Here is a 13556-nt window from a genome sequence, read left to right as displayed (position 1 = left end):
CCTTTACTCCCTTATCGCTCAAAAATCTGTCTATCTCCGCCTTAAATATATTCAATGACCCAGCCTCCACAGCTCTCTGGGGCAGAGAATTCCACAGATTTACAACCCTCAGAGAAGAAATTTCTCCTCATCTCAGTTTTAAATGGGCGGCCCTTTATTCTGAGACTATGTCCCCGAGTTTTAGTTTCCCCTATGTGGAAATATCCTCTCTGCATCCACCTTGTCGGGCCCCCTCATTATCTTATACGTTTCGATAAGATCACCTCTCATCCTTCTGAACTCCAATGAGTAGAGGCCCAACCTACTCAACCTATCTTCATAAGTCAACCCCCCCCCATCTCCGGAATCAACCTAGTGAACCTTTTAGTCCTTGGCTAGCAAAAATCTGTCGATCTCAGATTGTAAATTATTAATTAAGTTTACAGCTACTTGCTTTTGTGGGAGAGTGTTCCACAGTTACACCACCCTTTGTGTGAAGATGTGTTTGATAACTTATTTCTGAATGGCCTGGCTCTCATTTGATGTCCTCGACGTAACTTTTGAAATTTCAAGCACAGCTACTAGATTTGCTAATTGTGTTCTCAATTTTATTTGAAACTGTCGTATCAGTTTAGTAATGCAGCCAAACTCATCCACCCTCACCGAATAACAGATGTTTAGGAAAGTTGTAAGTTTTACATGCCTGCAGCGTAATAGCTAGCTGAAGACAGGCCCAGAGAAAAAATATTATAGAAAATTCTTCACTAAGTGAAAAATGACCTGTGAAATGCATTTAAGTAGAATGTTCCAAGCATGTTCATGATTGACTGAGTCTATTGTTTTTAGCTGTTAAAGCTGCAAGATCAAATGGTCAAGGAAAATGAATTTAAGATCATTGAATTTGAATTACATGTTATGGATCAGCCTGTATCGATTGTAATGGTGTCTGACTCTGCCACTATTAAAAACAGCCAGATGCTATAACAGTCAGCTGAATTTTCCAACTCTCTGTGGATCAGAGGGCTCAGGGCTCTGAGTTTATGAACATTCCAAACTGCAAACATCAATGTTGGAATATATACAGATACATTGGTTAACTTTTATGTCTGCATAAAATATGAAAAAATCTGTTTTCAGTCTAGATGTTGGGATATTGCACAACCTTTCTCATTCAGAATAAAGCATCCAGCCAATAATAGTGTGGGCCGAGAGAGATACAAACTATTAATTCCTTACTTTTACCTGAATGTTAGTAATGGATCCTGTTTTTGCACAGAAGTATCCTGTGGAATTAATTATATGCAGAATAATGAATGCCTGCAAGGTATCGCAAGCCAATAACCTCGCCGGCCTTAGACAGCTTTATAAACCGCGTGAGTGAAGCTTGAAGGGTTTTGGCACGTCACTTCAGCTATCCGAAAGGTTGCTTGTTCAGTCTGCTCACGCCACCGCCAATCCCCGAAGGAGAGCGCGGATAATCTGCTCCGGGGCCTCTGCCAGTATTGCTGTGTGTGAATTGGACATTTGCAGAACTGAGCATACCAAGTTAACGCTAAACTTAAAAAATAAATACATGGTCATTAGTTCTATCCACTTACTTTTTTTTTTCATATAAAAGTAACCTTCCAGCTCAATTGTGAGTTCACTTTCAATGTTTGAGGAATTCTCCCATTCTATAGTTTCTGCAGGAAAAAAAAGATAGATTAGCCTACATTCAGCCATGGCCCAGTGGGTGACACCCTCACCTCCGAGTCAGAAGGTTGTGGGTTCAAGTCCCACTCTAGGGACTTGAGCACAACAATCTAGGCCGACAGTCCAGTGCAGTGCTGAGGGAGGTGCCGTCTTTCAGATGAGACTTTAAACCAAGGCCCCGTCTGCGCTGTCAGGTGGACGTAAAAGATCCCATGGCATCCTGGCCAATATTTATCCCTCAATCGACACAACAAAAAAACAGATTATCTGGTCATTATCACATTGCTGTTTGTGGGAGCTTGCTGTGCGCGAATTGGCTGCCGCCCTTCTCACATTACAACAGTGACTACACTCCAAGAGTGCTTCATCGGCTGTAAAACGCTTTGAGACGTCTGGTGGTCGTGAAAGGCGCTATAGAAATGCAAGTCTTTTGTACCGTTCCAACTTTCACTGATTTTCAAAGCAGCCAACGATGTTTACCACAAGAAGCCACAAGGTCACTGCATATGAAGCCGAAAATTCTTCTGGTCACTTTTTAATATCCTAGGCACATAGCAGAAATCATGAAATTAAACTTTTGTGCCCGGTCAAAAAATCTCTCGAGATCCTTTCTTCCCCAAAATTAAGTTTCCGCACATTTGATCAATCATTTTGAAGCTGAATGTTTTCTGCTTGAACTGCGCGATTACCTTCCAATGCGCGATTACCTTCCAATGCATCATTGGCAGAGGCTTGAATATTATGGTATGGGCCGAACTACATCCGTTTAAAATAGTAAGCGATGGGAGGCTCAACTGCTGCAAATGCATGCGCAACAGATGAATTTTTTTGAATTCTTTAAAGAATGTAATGGTATTTTCTTAACATAACATTGTATGAGTAGGAAAATAGTTTATGGCTGTAATAATCTACGGTCTGTTGAAATTTAAGGTTTGGAAGCAATGTGTGGGAAAAATCCAATGGAAAAAAAAGTGGCGAAATTATAAACTATCAAAACTGAGCCAGCAAGTTATTGGGTTGAGACTAAATATGCTCACGTATTGGTAATTCAAGGAAAATACCAAATCTAATCTGGCTAACTACATCGGTCTAACATCTAACTGAAAATACTCACGTTAATAACAGCAAACATGGGGAAACTGCTACAGAATGAAGCTCCTTGATGCTTTTGAGGAAATGGCTTCCCTAGTGGAGAGTCGTTAAACCATATGTACATAGATGTAGAAAATGCCTTTGACAGAATTCCCCACGAAAGGTGTATTGAATTTGAAAGCAGTGGGAATTCAAAGTAAATCTGTGTGAAGGAAAGAAAGCAACGGGTACTTGTTTGGGGAATTGTGTCAAGGTTTGATTGCTGAATGCAGTGCCACACACATTGGTGATGGGGTCCCAACTGTTCCGAAACTACATTATTGCCTGAGATGTAGAAACCCCAATTTAAAAAAAAACAGTCAAGCTCGTGGATGCTAAACATGGGGAGGCAGTTGATAAAGATCATGTAGCCAATCACCTACAAAAGAATACTTTGTGCAGTTGGTCAAATCGGTGAATTCCCTCACCGTCTCAACATTTACATACTCATTACTTTTAGTGCTCCGTCACGGCAAGCGAGCCCCAGGAGGGCAGAGGAAACGCTTCAAGGGCGCCTTGAAAAAGTGCAACATCTTCCACCGACACCTGGGAGTCCCTGGCCCAAGACCGCTCAAGGTGAAGGAAGAGCATCCGGGGAAGGCGCCAAACACCTCGAGTCTCCTCGTCGGGAGCACGTGGAAGCCAAGCTGAAGGAGCGCACGACAACCCAAGCACCCCACCCACCCGTCCCTCCAACCACCGTCTGCCGCACCTGTGACAGAGATTGTAGGTCCCGCATTGGACTCGTCAGTCACCTGAAAACTTATATTAGTGTGGAAGCAAGTCATCCTCGACTCCGAGGGACTGCCCAAGAAGAAGAAAACTTTTAGTACTTTCACTACCTTGGTTTTCATTGTGCAGAGAAAGTAAGAGTAATCGGACTCACCGGAACTAATCTCACTATAGACTGGAGCTGGTCCATGTTTGTAGACCTGTCAAAGAAACCACAGTTCAGTCTGGTCTAATCTTTGCAGGCTATTTGTTATGTTTAGAATAACTCCACAAGACTGTATATCTTAAGCTCAAACTGTTGTGACCTTGGTCTCTTTAATGTAACTCCAGAGTGAGGAAGCAGCATGATAGACTGCCTTTTATACCTGCTTGCCCAGGGTGTGCAGGTGACCCTTGGGGGTCTCACAGGTGCACCCCCTGGTGGCAAGTCTTACACATTGGTGATGTTTACATACATAACAATTTCCAATTTCATGCGCTGCTGAAATGGAAGAGAATGTAGCGAGAGTGCAGTGTGGGTTGATTGTTTTACGGTTTAGTTACCATCTTTTGAGAGAGGCATTTATAAAACAAACATGTGTATATTCGGTTTTATACATTAAGCTAGTTGTCGTTTAACTGTTTAAAGATTGAATAATTCCCCCCCCCCCCCCCCCCCACTCCAATTTATCCTCTCAAGGCATTGTTCCGAAATTATGTAAACATTATCCTGGGTTGCATAATGATGATCAAAGCAGGGACCCAAATCACAGAAACCTTGCTACTTTAGGCAACCTAAGAAAAATAGGAAAGACGTTGGAAGTGGAGCAGGAACTTGAATCTGTGAGGGGTTACAACCACGTTTTCTATTGTAATTGCTGCAAAGTCCACCTACCTATATACCTGATAAATAATGGCAGTGGGAACTTTTTCTGGTCAGGGGTCTGTTTCTTTCTAGCCCTGGTGGGTTTGAAAACAACAACAGTAACAGCTTGTATTTATATAGCACCTTTAACGTAGTAAAACTTCCCAAGGCGCTTCACGAGTATTATGAGATGAAAAATTTGACACTAAGCCGCATAAGTAGAAATTAGGGCAGGTAACCAAAAGCTTGGTCAAAGAGGTAGGTTTTAAGGAGCGACTTGAAGGAGGAAAGAGAGGCAGAAAGGTTAAGGCAGAGTGTTCCAGAGCTTGGAGTCTAGGCAACAGAAGGCACAGCCACCTATGGCTGAGTGATTATAATCAGGGATGCTCAAGAGGGCAGAATTTGAGAAGCGCGGACATCTCCGGCGGGGGCGGGGCAGGGGGTGCGAGGGGCGGTTGTGGGGCTGGAGGAGATTACAGAGATGGGGAGGGGCGAGGCCACTGAGCCATTTGAAAATAAGGATGAGAATTTTGAAATCGAGGCGTTGCTTAACTGGAAGCCAACACAGATGAACAAAATAATTCCCAGCTTGCAGGTAACATTCAGGCACCCCTTCTTCAATCGGGGACGTGCCATTGATGATTCTTTTGGTTTTGTTCCTCATCTGACCCTAAGCTGGTTTAGCTCTTGCTTAACCCACTGACTGAATCTGTCTCTCTGGAATTTACAGCCAGGTATTCGGAGAGTGATTGATCTTACTGCCAGGCAGCAATGTGTAGTCTGCATGTTGCCAGTTTGAATGGTGGCATTGCCGTTCCATAGATTGCAATTTTGTTTCAATGCAAATAAATAGCCGCCCACTGGGGAAAAAACATGGTTTAGCCAATTATAAGGGGACAGATTCAATTTATTTTAGAAGCACTAGATTCACTACTCATTATAAAACCAACACACCATCAGCGTAAAAAAGTATTTTTGCACTGGATTTTATTTCTACCCAATGGACCCAATGCAATAAATTTAATGCCGCTGTTATCTTAACAACTTCTGGTTTGCATGTTTACACCTTGGTGATCCATGCTGACCTAATGCAAATGAGTTTCCCAACACTGCCAATTTGCTCAAAGTGCACGATGAACCATATCCGTGTATTCTATTACTGCAGTGTTTTGAACTGACACGCAAACATTACAATTGCGATGTTAGGGTGAGGTTAATTTACATTTCCAATGGCAGTAGCACAGTTGCAGTCGCCATAAATTTCTTGATGAAGGTTTGGCCATGGGACTAATGTGATGGGACATTCCATTGGCGTGAAGTAATCATCAACAACAAGAACTTGTACACATATAATCGTGCCTTTTGGCTAAGATCATGCGGAACTGACCTGACAGGGGAGTAACCACCATAACCCTAAGGTGGTTCTCCCTGGATTAGGAAGGTATATGCTTGCTTTTTTGGAAATAGGTGGGTGGGGTGGCTTGACCCATCCACCTCCACGGAGGTGTGTGGGGGGCCTGACCCATCCACCTCCATGGCACGAACCTGGTATTGCAATACTTCCAGGAACGGTGCAGTGGCTCTAGGCCTTTTGGCTAAGAGCATTGGCGCAGAGTGATCCTTGATGTGTGCAAGGTGACCTCTGGCGTTTGTGATTTGACAAAGAATTGGAACGATTGGCTACGAATTTCAAAAAAAAACATACCAAGGCACTTCACAGGAATGTTCTAAGACAAAACAAATACATTTGACACCGAACCGTATAAAGAAGAAATTACAGCAGGTGACCGAAAGCTTGGTCAAAGAGGTAGGTTTTAAGGAGTGTCATAAAGGAGGTAGCGAGGCGGGGAGATTTAGGGAAGGAATTCCAGAATTCGGGCCCAGCTGAAAGATTATAATCAGGGATGCTTAAGAGGGAAGAATTTGAGGAGCGCAGACATCTTGGGCGGGGGGCGGGGGGGTGTGGGGGAGGAGATTAGAGATAGGGAGGGGACGAGGGCCATGGAGGGATTTGTAAACGAGGATGAAAATGTTGAAATCGAGGCATTGCTTAACCGGAAACCAACGTAGGTCAGCGAACACAGGGGTGACGGGTGAACGGGACTTGGTGCGAGTTAGGACATGCTAATATGAATTCTCAGGTGACTGATGAGTCCATTGCTGGATCTACCGTCTCTGTTGCAGGTGGGGCAGACGGTGGTTGGAGGGACGGGTGGGTTGGGTGCTTGGGTTGTTGTGCGCCCCTTCCGCTGTTTGCGCTTGGCTTTCACTTGCTCCCGGCGAAGAGACTCAAGGTGTCCGGCGTCTTCCCGGATGCTTCTCCTCCACTTTGAGTGGTCTTGGGCCAGGGATGCCCAGGCGTCCCCCAAAACAAGCGCTCGACTCAGAGCTCCGACACTGCAAGCGAGTCCCAGGTGGGCAGAGGAAACACTTCAAGGACACCCTCAAAGCCTCTTTAGAAAAAGTGCAGCATCCCCACCGACACCTTAGTTAAGTAAGCTACTTGATGAATCACACTCCTAAAAAGGTAATCGGGCTCCTGCTTGCGTCGTAGGACTGTGATTTCCATATTGAACCGGCCTACTGCCCGAGTCGGGTGAGCTTTCTGCCCATCCAGCGATAGCCGCACTCACGGTAAGCACGGGGCGATAAAGCATTCCCCACCATTTTTAGGGTGTTGGCTCTCTTCCTCCAGGTGGGAGGGCCCAAAATCCCCTCCCATGTTGGAAAAAGACTGGGAAAAAAGCTAGAGATTCAGAAGTAGCGTGTCTCTCGGTAGAAGGGATTTCGCTATTTAATGATTCAATCGACACTGATCTATTTTAGCTGCGAGCTTGAGTGGCCCGCAGCAAATCCGTGTTCTAGTCCGAATCGTGTCGCAGTGGGTCTGCTGAGGAGATCAGATCCGGGTTCTGTACGTTGTTAAAAATAAAAGCAGCTGTTGGTAAAATGCAAAATCTTGGGAATTCATTAACAAAATAATATTTTCTTTGTAATGGATATTTTATTATTGCGTAATAGCCAGATTTCTGGAAGTTCATGGAAAAAATGATACCGTTTCTGTTACGCTCATATATAAGGATGAAACTGAGTACTGTTAGCAATGAGCAAGTGTGACCTTAGCTCCTTTAATTCGACTCGAGTGTAGGTACCTCGTGGGTGGCTGCTTATCGACAATGCTCCCAAGGGATGCTGGGATCCCTTGGGACTCCAACAGGTAGGCCCTCTGGTGGCGGTGTGATACAGGTTGCCAAGGGTTACATAAATAAGTTTCTGTCGGATAAGATTAGCAACTAATTACTGAATAAATAAGCACTGTCCACACTGGAGAGTTGAGGATTTGCTCTGTGGGACAGTCTGAATTTTATTTGGGTGCGGATAGCTGCCCTATAGACAGAACATGGTTAATTTTAACTATAGGCCAGTGCGGCAGACAATTTTTGTACCCAGCAAGGTCCCACAACTGCAAATGAATGACCAGCTAATCTGTTTTGGTGGTGTTGGTTGAGAGGAAGGTAGACCACGACATAAGAACATGAGAATTAGGAGCAGGAGTGGGCCATTTGGCCCCTCGAGCCTGCTCCGCCATTCAATGAGATCATGGCTGATCATCTACCTCAACTCCACTTTCCTGCACTATTCCCATAATCCCTTGATTCCCTTAATATCCAAAAATCTATTGATCTCTGTCTTGAATATACTCAGACTGAGCATCCACAGCCCTCTGGGGTAGAGAATTCCGAAGATTCATCCCCCTCTGAGTGAAGAAATTTCTCCTCATCTCAGTCCTAAATGGCCGACCCCTTATTCTGAGACTGTGACCCCTGGTTCTAGACTCCCCAGCCAGAGGAAACATCCTCCCTGCATCTACCCTGTCAAGCCCTGTAAGAATTTTGTTTGTTTCAATGAGATCACCTAAACTCTAGAGAATATAGGCCAAGCCTACTCAATCTCTCCTCACAGGACAATCCCCCCATCCCTGGAATCAGTCTGGTGAACCTTTGTTGCACTCCCTCTATGGCAAGTATATCCTTCTTTGGGTAAGAAGACTAAAACTGTACACAATACTCCAGGTGCGGTTTCACCAGGGCCCTATATAATTGCAGTGACATCTTTATTCTTAAACTCAAATCCCCTTTTACATGGAAGAACTTCCTGCTGTTCTTTGAATAGTGCTGTGAGATGTACAGGAGCCTTTTGAGGGCAGGAGGGGGTTGATTATTGGTATTTTAAAACCATATAGCTAAGCAGGCAGAAGAAATGGAGATTGTTATCGGTGTAACCCTTGGCAACCTGTATCATCCCACCACCAGAGGGCCTACTTGTTGGAGTCACAAGGGATCCCAGCATCCCTTGGGAGCACTGTATATAACCAGGCCTCCCATGCTGTCCCAACACTCGAGTTTAATTAAAGGAGCTAAGGTCACACTTACAACTGAGTACTGTATGCAATGAGTGTAACACAGATGGTTACCTTTTTTGTGAAGTGCCTTTCGGCCTATTTTCCAGTAAGACAGACAATGAAACTGCATCTTTACAAGGCTCCTATTCTCGCAGTGGAAGGACACACACACTGACTCAAGAAAGAAGGAACTGATTTGCATTCTTCTGCAATTTATTAGCAAACGTATAATTGTGATGCGAGTGAAAGGAATGTGCAGTTAACCATTCGCACATGTTATTTATTAAATCTTTAAACTCTAGTTTTTCTTAGCATCGCAAGGGTTTATATTAATGGAATGGGCCGAAAGCCCCTTATTTTAGATACACAGTTGGCACATTACATCCAGTCAGGATCTGCCTGGTTTTGCAAGTAGCTTTGGTGTTGTCACTGAGCACTGATCTGGCAAGTATCTCCAATCCGTCGGGAATGGTAAAAATAGGCAATGTTTGTGTAAGTGGGAATTACAGGCTTCTTCTGTAAATATTTTGAATGATTTGGTGATTTAACATGACTTCCTACATAAAGTAAATATTTTAGCATTGGATGGAAAGCCAATCCACATCTGTTGAGCATTTTCACCCAAAACTAGGTCAATTTGAATGCATTTGGTGAATTAGTTATGTACACCTTTCCTTTGTCACTAAAGGCTATAATAAATACCCTATTTTGCTAATTAACACAAAAAACAATTGTTTATGAATATTCAATGTTTTGTTTTCTCCTCCAAAAATTTTTAGCATCCAGCAATAAGAACGTAAGAACATAAGGAATAGGAACAGGAGTAGGCTATTTGGCCCCTCGAGCCTGCTCCGCCATTTAATAAGATCATGGCTGATCTGATCATGGACTCAACTCCACTTCCCCGCCCGCTCCCCATAACCCTCGGCTTCCTTATCGCTCAAAAATCTGTCTGTCTCCACTTTAAATATATTCAATGACCCAGCCTCCACAGCTCACTGGAGTAGAGAATTCCAAAGATTCACGACCCTCTGAGAGAAGAAATCCCTCGAATTATTTTTCCCTGCGTGGTCCCTTTAAATTTGCTGCGCGCATGTCTTTTCTGGCGGCGACAGCAGCTGGTGAGCGGCCTGCACAGGATTTTCCGATCGGTGCACGGCCGCACACCTTTGGGGGGGAACATTGCCGTCCAGCCCATTGGATTTGACGCAGTACACAGTCACTCTGCTAAACTTGAAAGGGATATTCCGGTTTGAGATTGACTGGATAGAGTTGTAACTCAGCAAGCAGTTGAGGAGAACCATTATTACGCTGAATCATTAATCAACCATAAGCATGTGCACAAGAATACAAGGGTCCACAATTTGTGGTCGGTGGCTTCCCGTATTTCAAAAAACATTGCATATTTAAAATTAATCAAAATGGTATGAGATGTGAATTGGCTAGGATAGACTGGAGAATGACACTAAAAGGGTTGACGGTGGATAGGCAATGGCAGACATTTAAATATCACATGGATGAACTACAATTGTACATCCTGTGTGGCGTAAGAATAAAAAAGGAAGGTGGCTCAACCGTGGCAAACCAGGGAAATTAGGGATAGTGTTAAATTGAAGGAAGAGGCATATAAATTGGCCAGAAAAAGCAGCAAACCTGATGACTGGGAGAAATTTAGAATTCAGCAGAGGAGGACTAAGGGATTAATTAGGAGGGGAAAAATAGAGCATGGGAGTAAGCTTGCAGGGAACATAAAAACTGACTGCAAAAGCTTCTATAGATATGTGAAGAGAAAAAGATTAGTGAAGACTAATGTAGGTCCCTTGCGGTCAGGGGAATTCATAATGGGGAACAAGGAAATGGCAGACCAATTGAACAAATACTTTGGTTCTGTCTTCACTAAGGAAAACACAAATAACCTCCCGAAAATACGAGGGGACCGAGGGTCTAGCGAGGAGGAGGAACTGAGGGAAATCCTTTAGTTAGGAAATTGTGTTAGGGAAATTGATGGAATTGAAGGTTGATAAATCCCTCGGGCCTGATAGTCTGCATCCCAGAGTACTTAAGGAAGTGGCCCTAGAAATACATGCATGGGTGGTCATTTTCCAACATTCCATGGACTCTGGTTCAGTTCCTATGGATTGGAGGGTAGCTAATGTAACCCCACTTTTTAAAAAAGGATGGAGAGAAAACAGGGAATTATCGACCGGTTAGCCTGACATCGCTGGTAGGGAAAATGCTGGAATCAATTATTAAAGATATAATAGCAGTGCATTTGGAAAGCAGTGACAAGATCGGTCCAAGTCAGCATGGATTTATGAAAGGGAAATCATGTTTGACGAATCCGTAACGAGTAGAATTGATAAGGGAGACCCAGTGGATGTGGTGTATTTGGACTTTCAAAAGGCTTTTGACACGGTCTCGCACAAGACATTGGTGTGCAGAATTGAGGCCACATGGTATTGGGGGTAATGTATTGATGTGGATAGAGAACTGGTTGGCAAAGAGTGGGAATAAACGGGTCCTTTTCAGAATGGCAGGCAGTGACTAGTGGGGTGCCGCAGGGTTCGGTTCTGGGACCCCAGCTATTTACAATATACATTAATGATTTAGATGAAGGAATTGAATGTAATATCTCCAAGTTTGCAGATGACACTAAACTGGGTGGCGGTGCGAGCTGTGGGGGGGATGCTAGGAGGCTGCAGGGGGACTTGGACAGGTTAGGTGAGTGGGCAAACGCATGGCAGATGCAGTATAATGTGGATAAGTGTGAGGTTATCCACTTTGGTGGCAAAAACACGAAGGCAGATTATTATAGAAACATAGAAAATAGATGCAGGAGTAGGCCATTCAGCCCTTCTAGCCTGCACCGCCATTCAATGAGTTCATGGCTGAACATGCAACTTCAGTACCCCCTTCCTGCTTTCTCGCCATACCCCTTGATCCCCCTAGTAGTAAGGACTTCATCTAACTCCCTTTTGAATATATTTAGCGAATTGGCCTCAACTACTTTCTGTGGTAGAGAATTCCACAGGTTCACCACTCTCTGGGTGAAGAAGTTTCTCCTCATCTCGGTCTTAAATGGCTTACCCCTTATCCTTAGACTGTGACCCCTGGTTCTGGACTTCCCCAACATTGGGAACATTCTTCCTGCATCTAACCTGTCTAAACCCGTCAGAATTTTAAACGTTTCTATGAGGTCCCCTCTCATTCTTCTGAACTCCAGTGAATACAAGCCCAGTTGATCCAGTCTTTCTTGATAGGTCAGTCCCACCATCCCGGGAATCAGTCTGGTGAATCTTCGCTGCACTCCCTCAATAGCAAGAATGTCCTTCCTCAAGTTAGGAGACCAAAGCTGTACACAATACTCCAGGTGTGGCCTCACCAAGGCCCTGTACAACTGTAGCAACACCTCCCTGCCCCTGTACTCAAATCCCCTCGCGATGAAGGCCAACATGCCATTTGCTTTCTTAACCGCCTGCTGTACCTGCATGCCAACCTTCAATGACTGATGTACCATGACACCCAGGTCTCGTTGGACCTCCCCTTTTCCTAATCTGTCACCATTCAGATAATTGTCTGTCTCTCTGTTTTTACCACCAAAGTGGATAACCTCACATTTATCCACATTATACTTCTGCCATGCATTTGCCCACTCACCTAACCTATCCAAGTCACTCTGCAGCCTCATAGCATCCTCCTCGCAGCTCACACTGCCACCCAAGTTAGTGTCATCCGCAACTTTGGAGATACTACATTTAATCCCCTCGTCTAAATCATTAATGTACAATGTAAACAGCTGGGGCCCCAGCACAGAACATTGCGGTACCCCACTAGTCACTGCCTGCCATTCTGAAAAGTACCCATTTACTCCTACTCTTTGCTTCCTGTCTGACAACCAGTTCTCAATCCACGTCAGCACACTACCCCCAATCCCATGTGCTTTAACTTTGCACATTAATCTCTTGCGTGGGACCTTGTCGTAAGCCTTCTGAAAGTCCAAATATACCACATCAACTGAATGGTGACAGATTAATAAAAGGGGAGGTGCAACGAGACTTGGCTGTCTCATGGTACATCAGTCATTGAAGGTTGGCATGCAGGTACAGCAGGCAATAAAGAAAGCAAATGGCATGCTGGCCTTCATAGCGAGGGGATTTAAGTATAGGAGCAGGGAGGTCTTACTGCAGTTGTAAAGGGCCTTGGTGAGACCACACCTTGAGTATTGTGTACAGTTTTGGTCCCCTAATCTGAGGAAGGACATTCTTGCTATTGAGGGAGCACAGCGAAGATTCACCAGATTGATTCCTGGGATAGCAGGACTGACATATGAAGAAAGATTGAATTGACTAGGCTTATATTGACTGGAATTTAGAAGGATGAGAGGGGATCTCATAGAAACATATAAAATTCTGATGGGATTGAACAGGTTAGATGCAGGAAGAATGTTCCCGACGTTGGGGAAGTCCAGAACCAGGGGTCACAGTCTCAGGATAAGGGGTACGCCATTTAGGACTGAGATGAGGAGAAACTTCCTCACTCAGAGAATTGTGAACCTGTGGAATTCTCGAGGACAGAAAATTGTTGATTCCAGTTTATTGGATATATTCAAAAGGGAGTTAGATGTGGCCCTTACAGATAAAGGGATCAAGGGGTATGGAGAGAAAGCAGGAATGGGGTACTGAGGTTGCATGATCAGCCATGATCATATTGAATGGTGGTGCAGGCTTGAAGGACCGAATGGCCTAATCCTGCTTTTATCTGTCGTAAGATCTTGAA

The 13556-nt window shown here is 44.3% G+C and overlaps 1 protein-coding gene across 5 annotated transcripts in view; it reads left to right on the top strand.

The window, feature by feature from the left end:
* Positions 1–13556, top strand: part of LOC139232442 (ras-specific guanine nucleotide-releasing factor RalGPS1-like) — a 1066646-nt gene that overhangs the window by 329988 nt on the left and 723102 nt on the right. The window lies entirely within an intron of this gene.

Source organism: Pristiophorus japonicus, chromosome 20 (genome assembly GCF_044704955.1).
Source record: "Pristiophorus japonicus isolate sPriJap1 chromosome 20, sPriJap1.hap1, whole genome shotgun sequence".
NCBI classification, from domain to species: domain Eukaryota; kingdom Metazoa; phylum Chordata; class Chondrichthyes; family Pristiophoridae; genus Pristiophorus; species Pristiophorus japonicus.
This window is presented reverse-complemented; position numbering and strand designations above follow the sequence as displayed.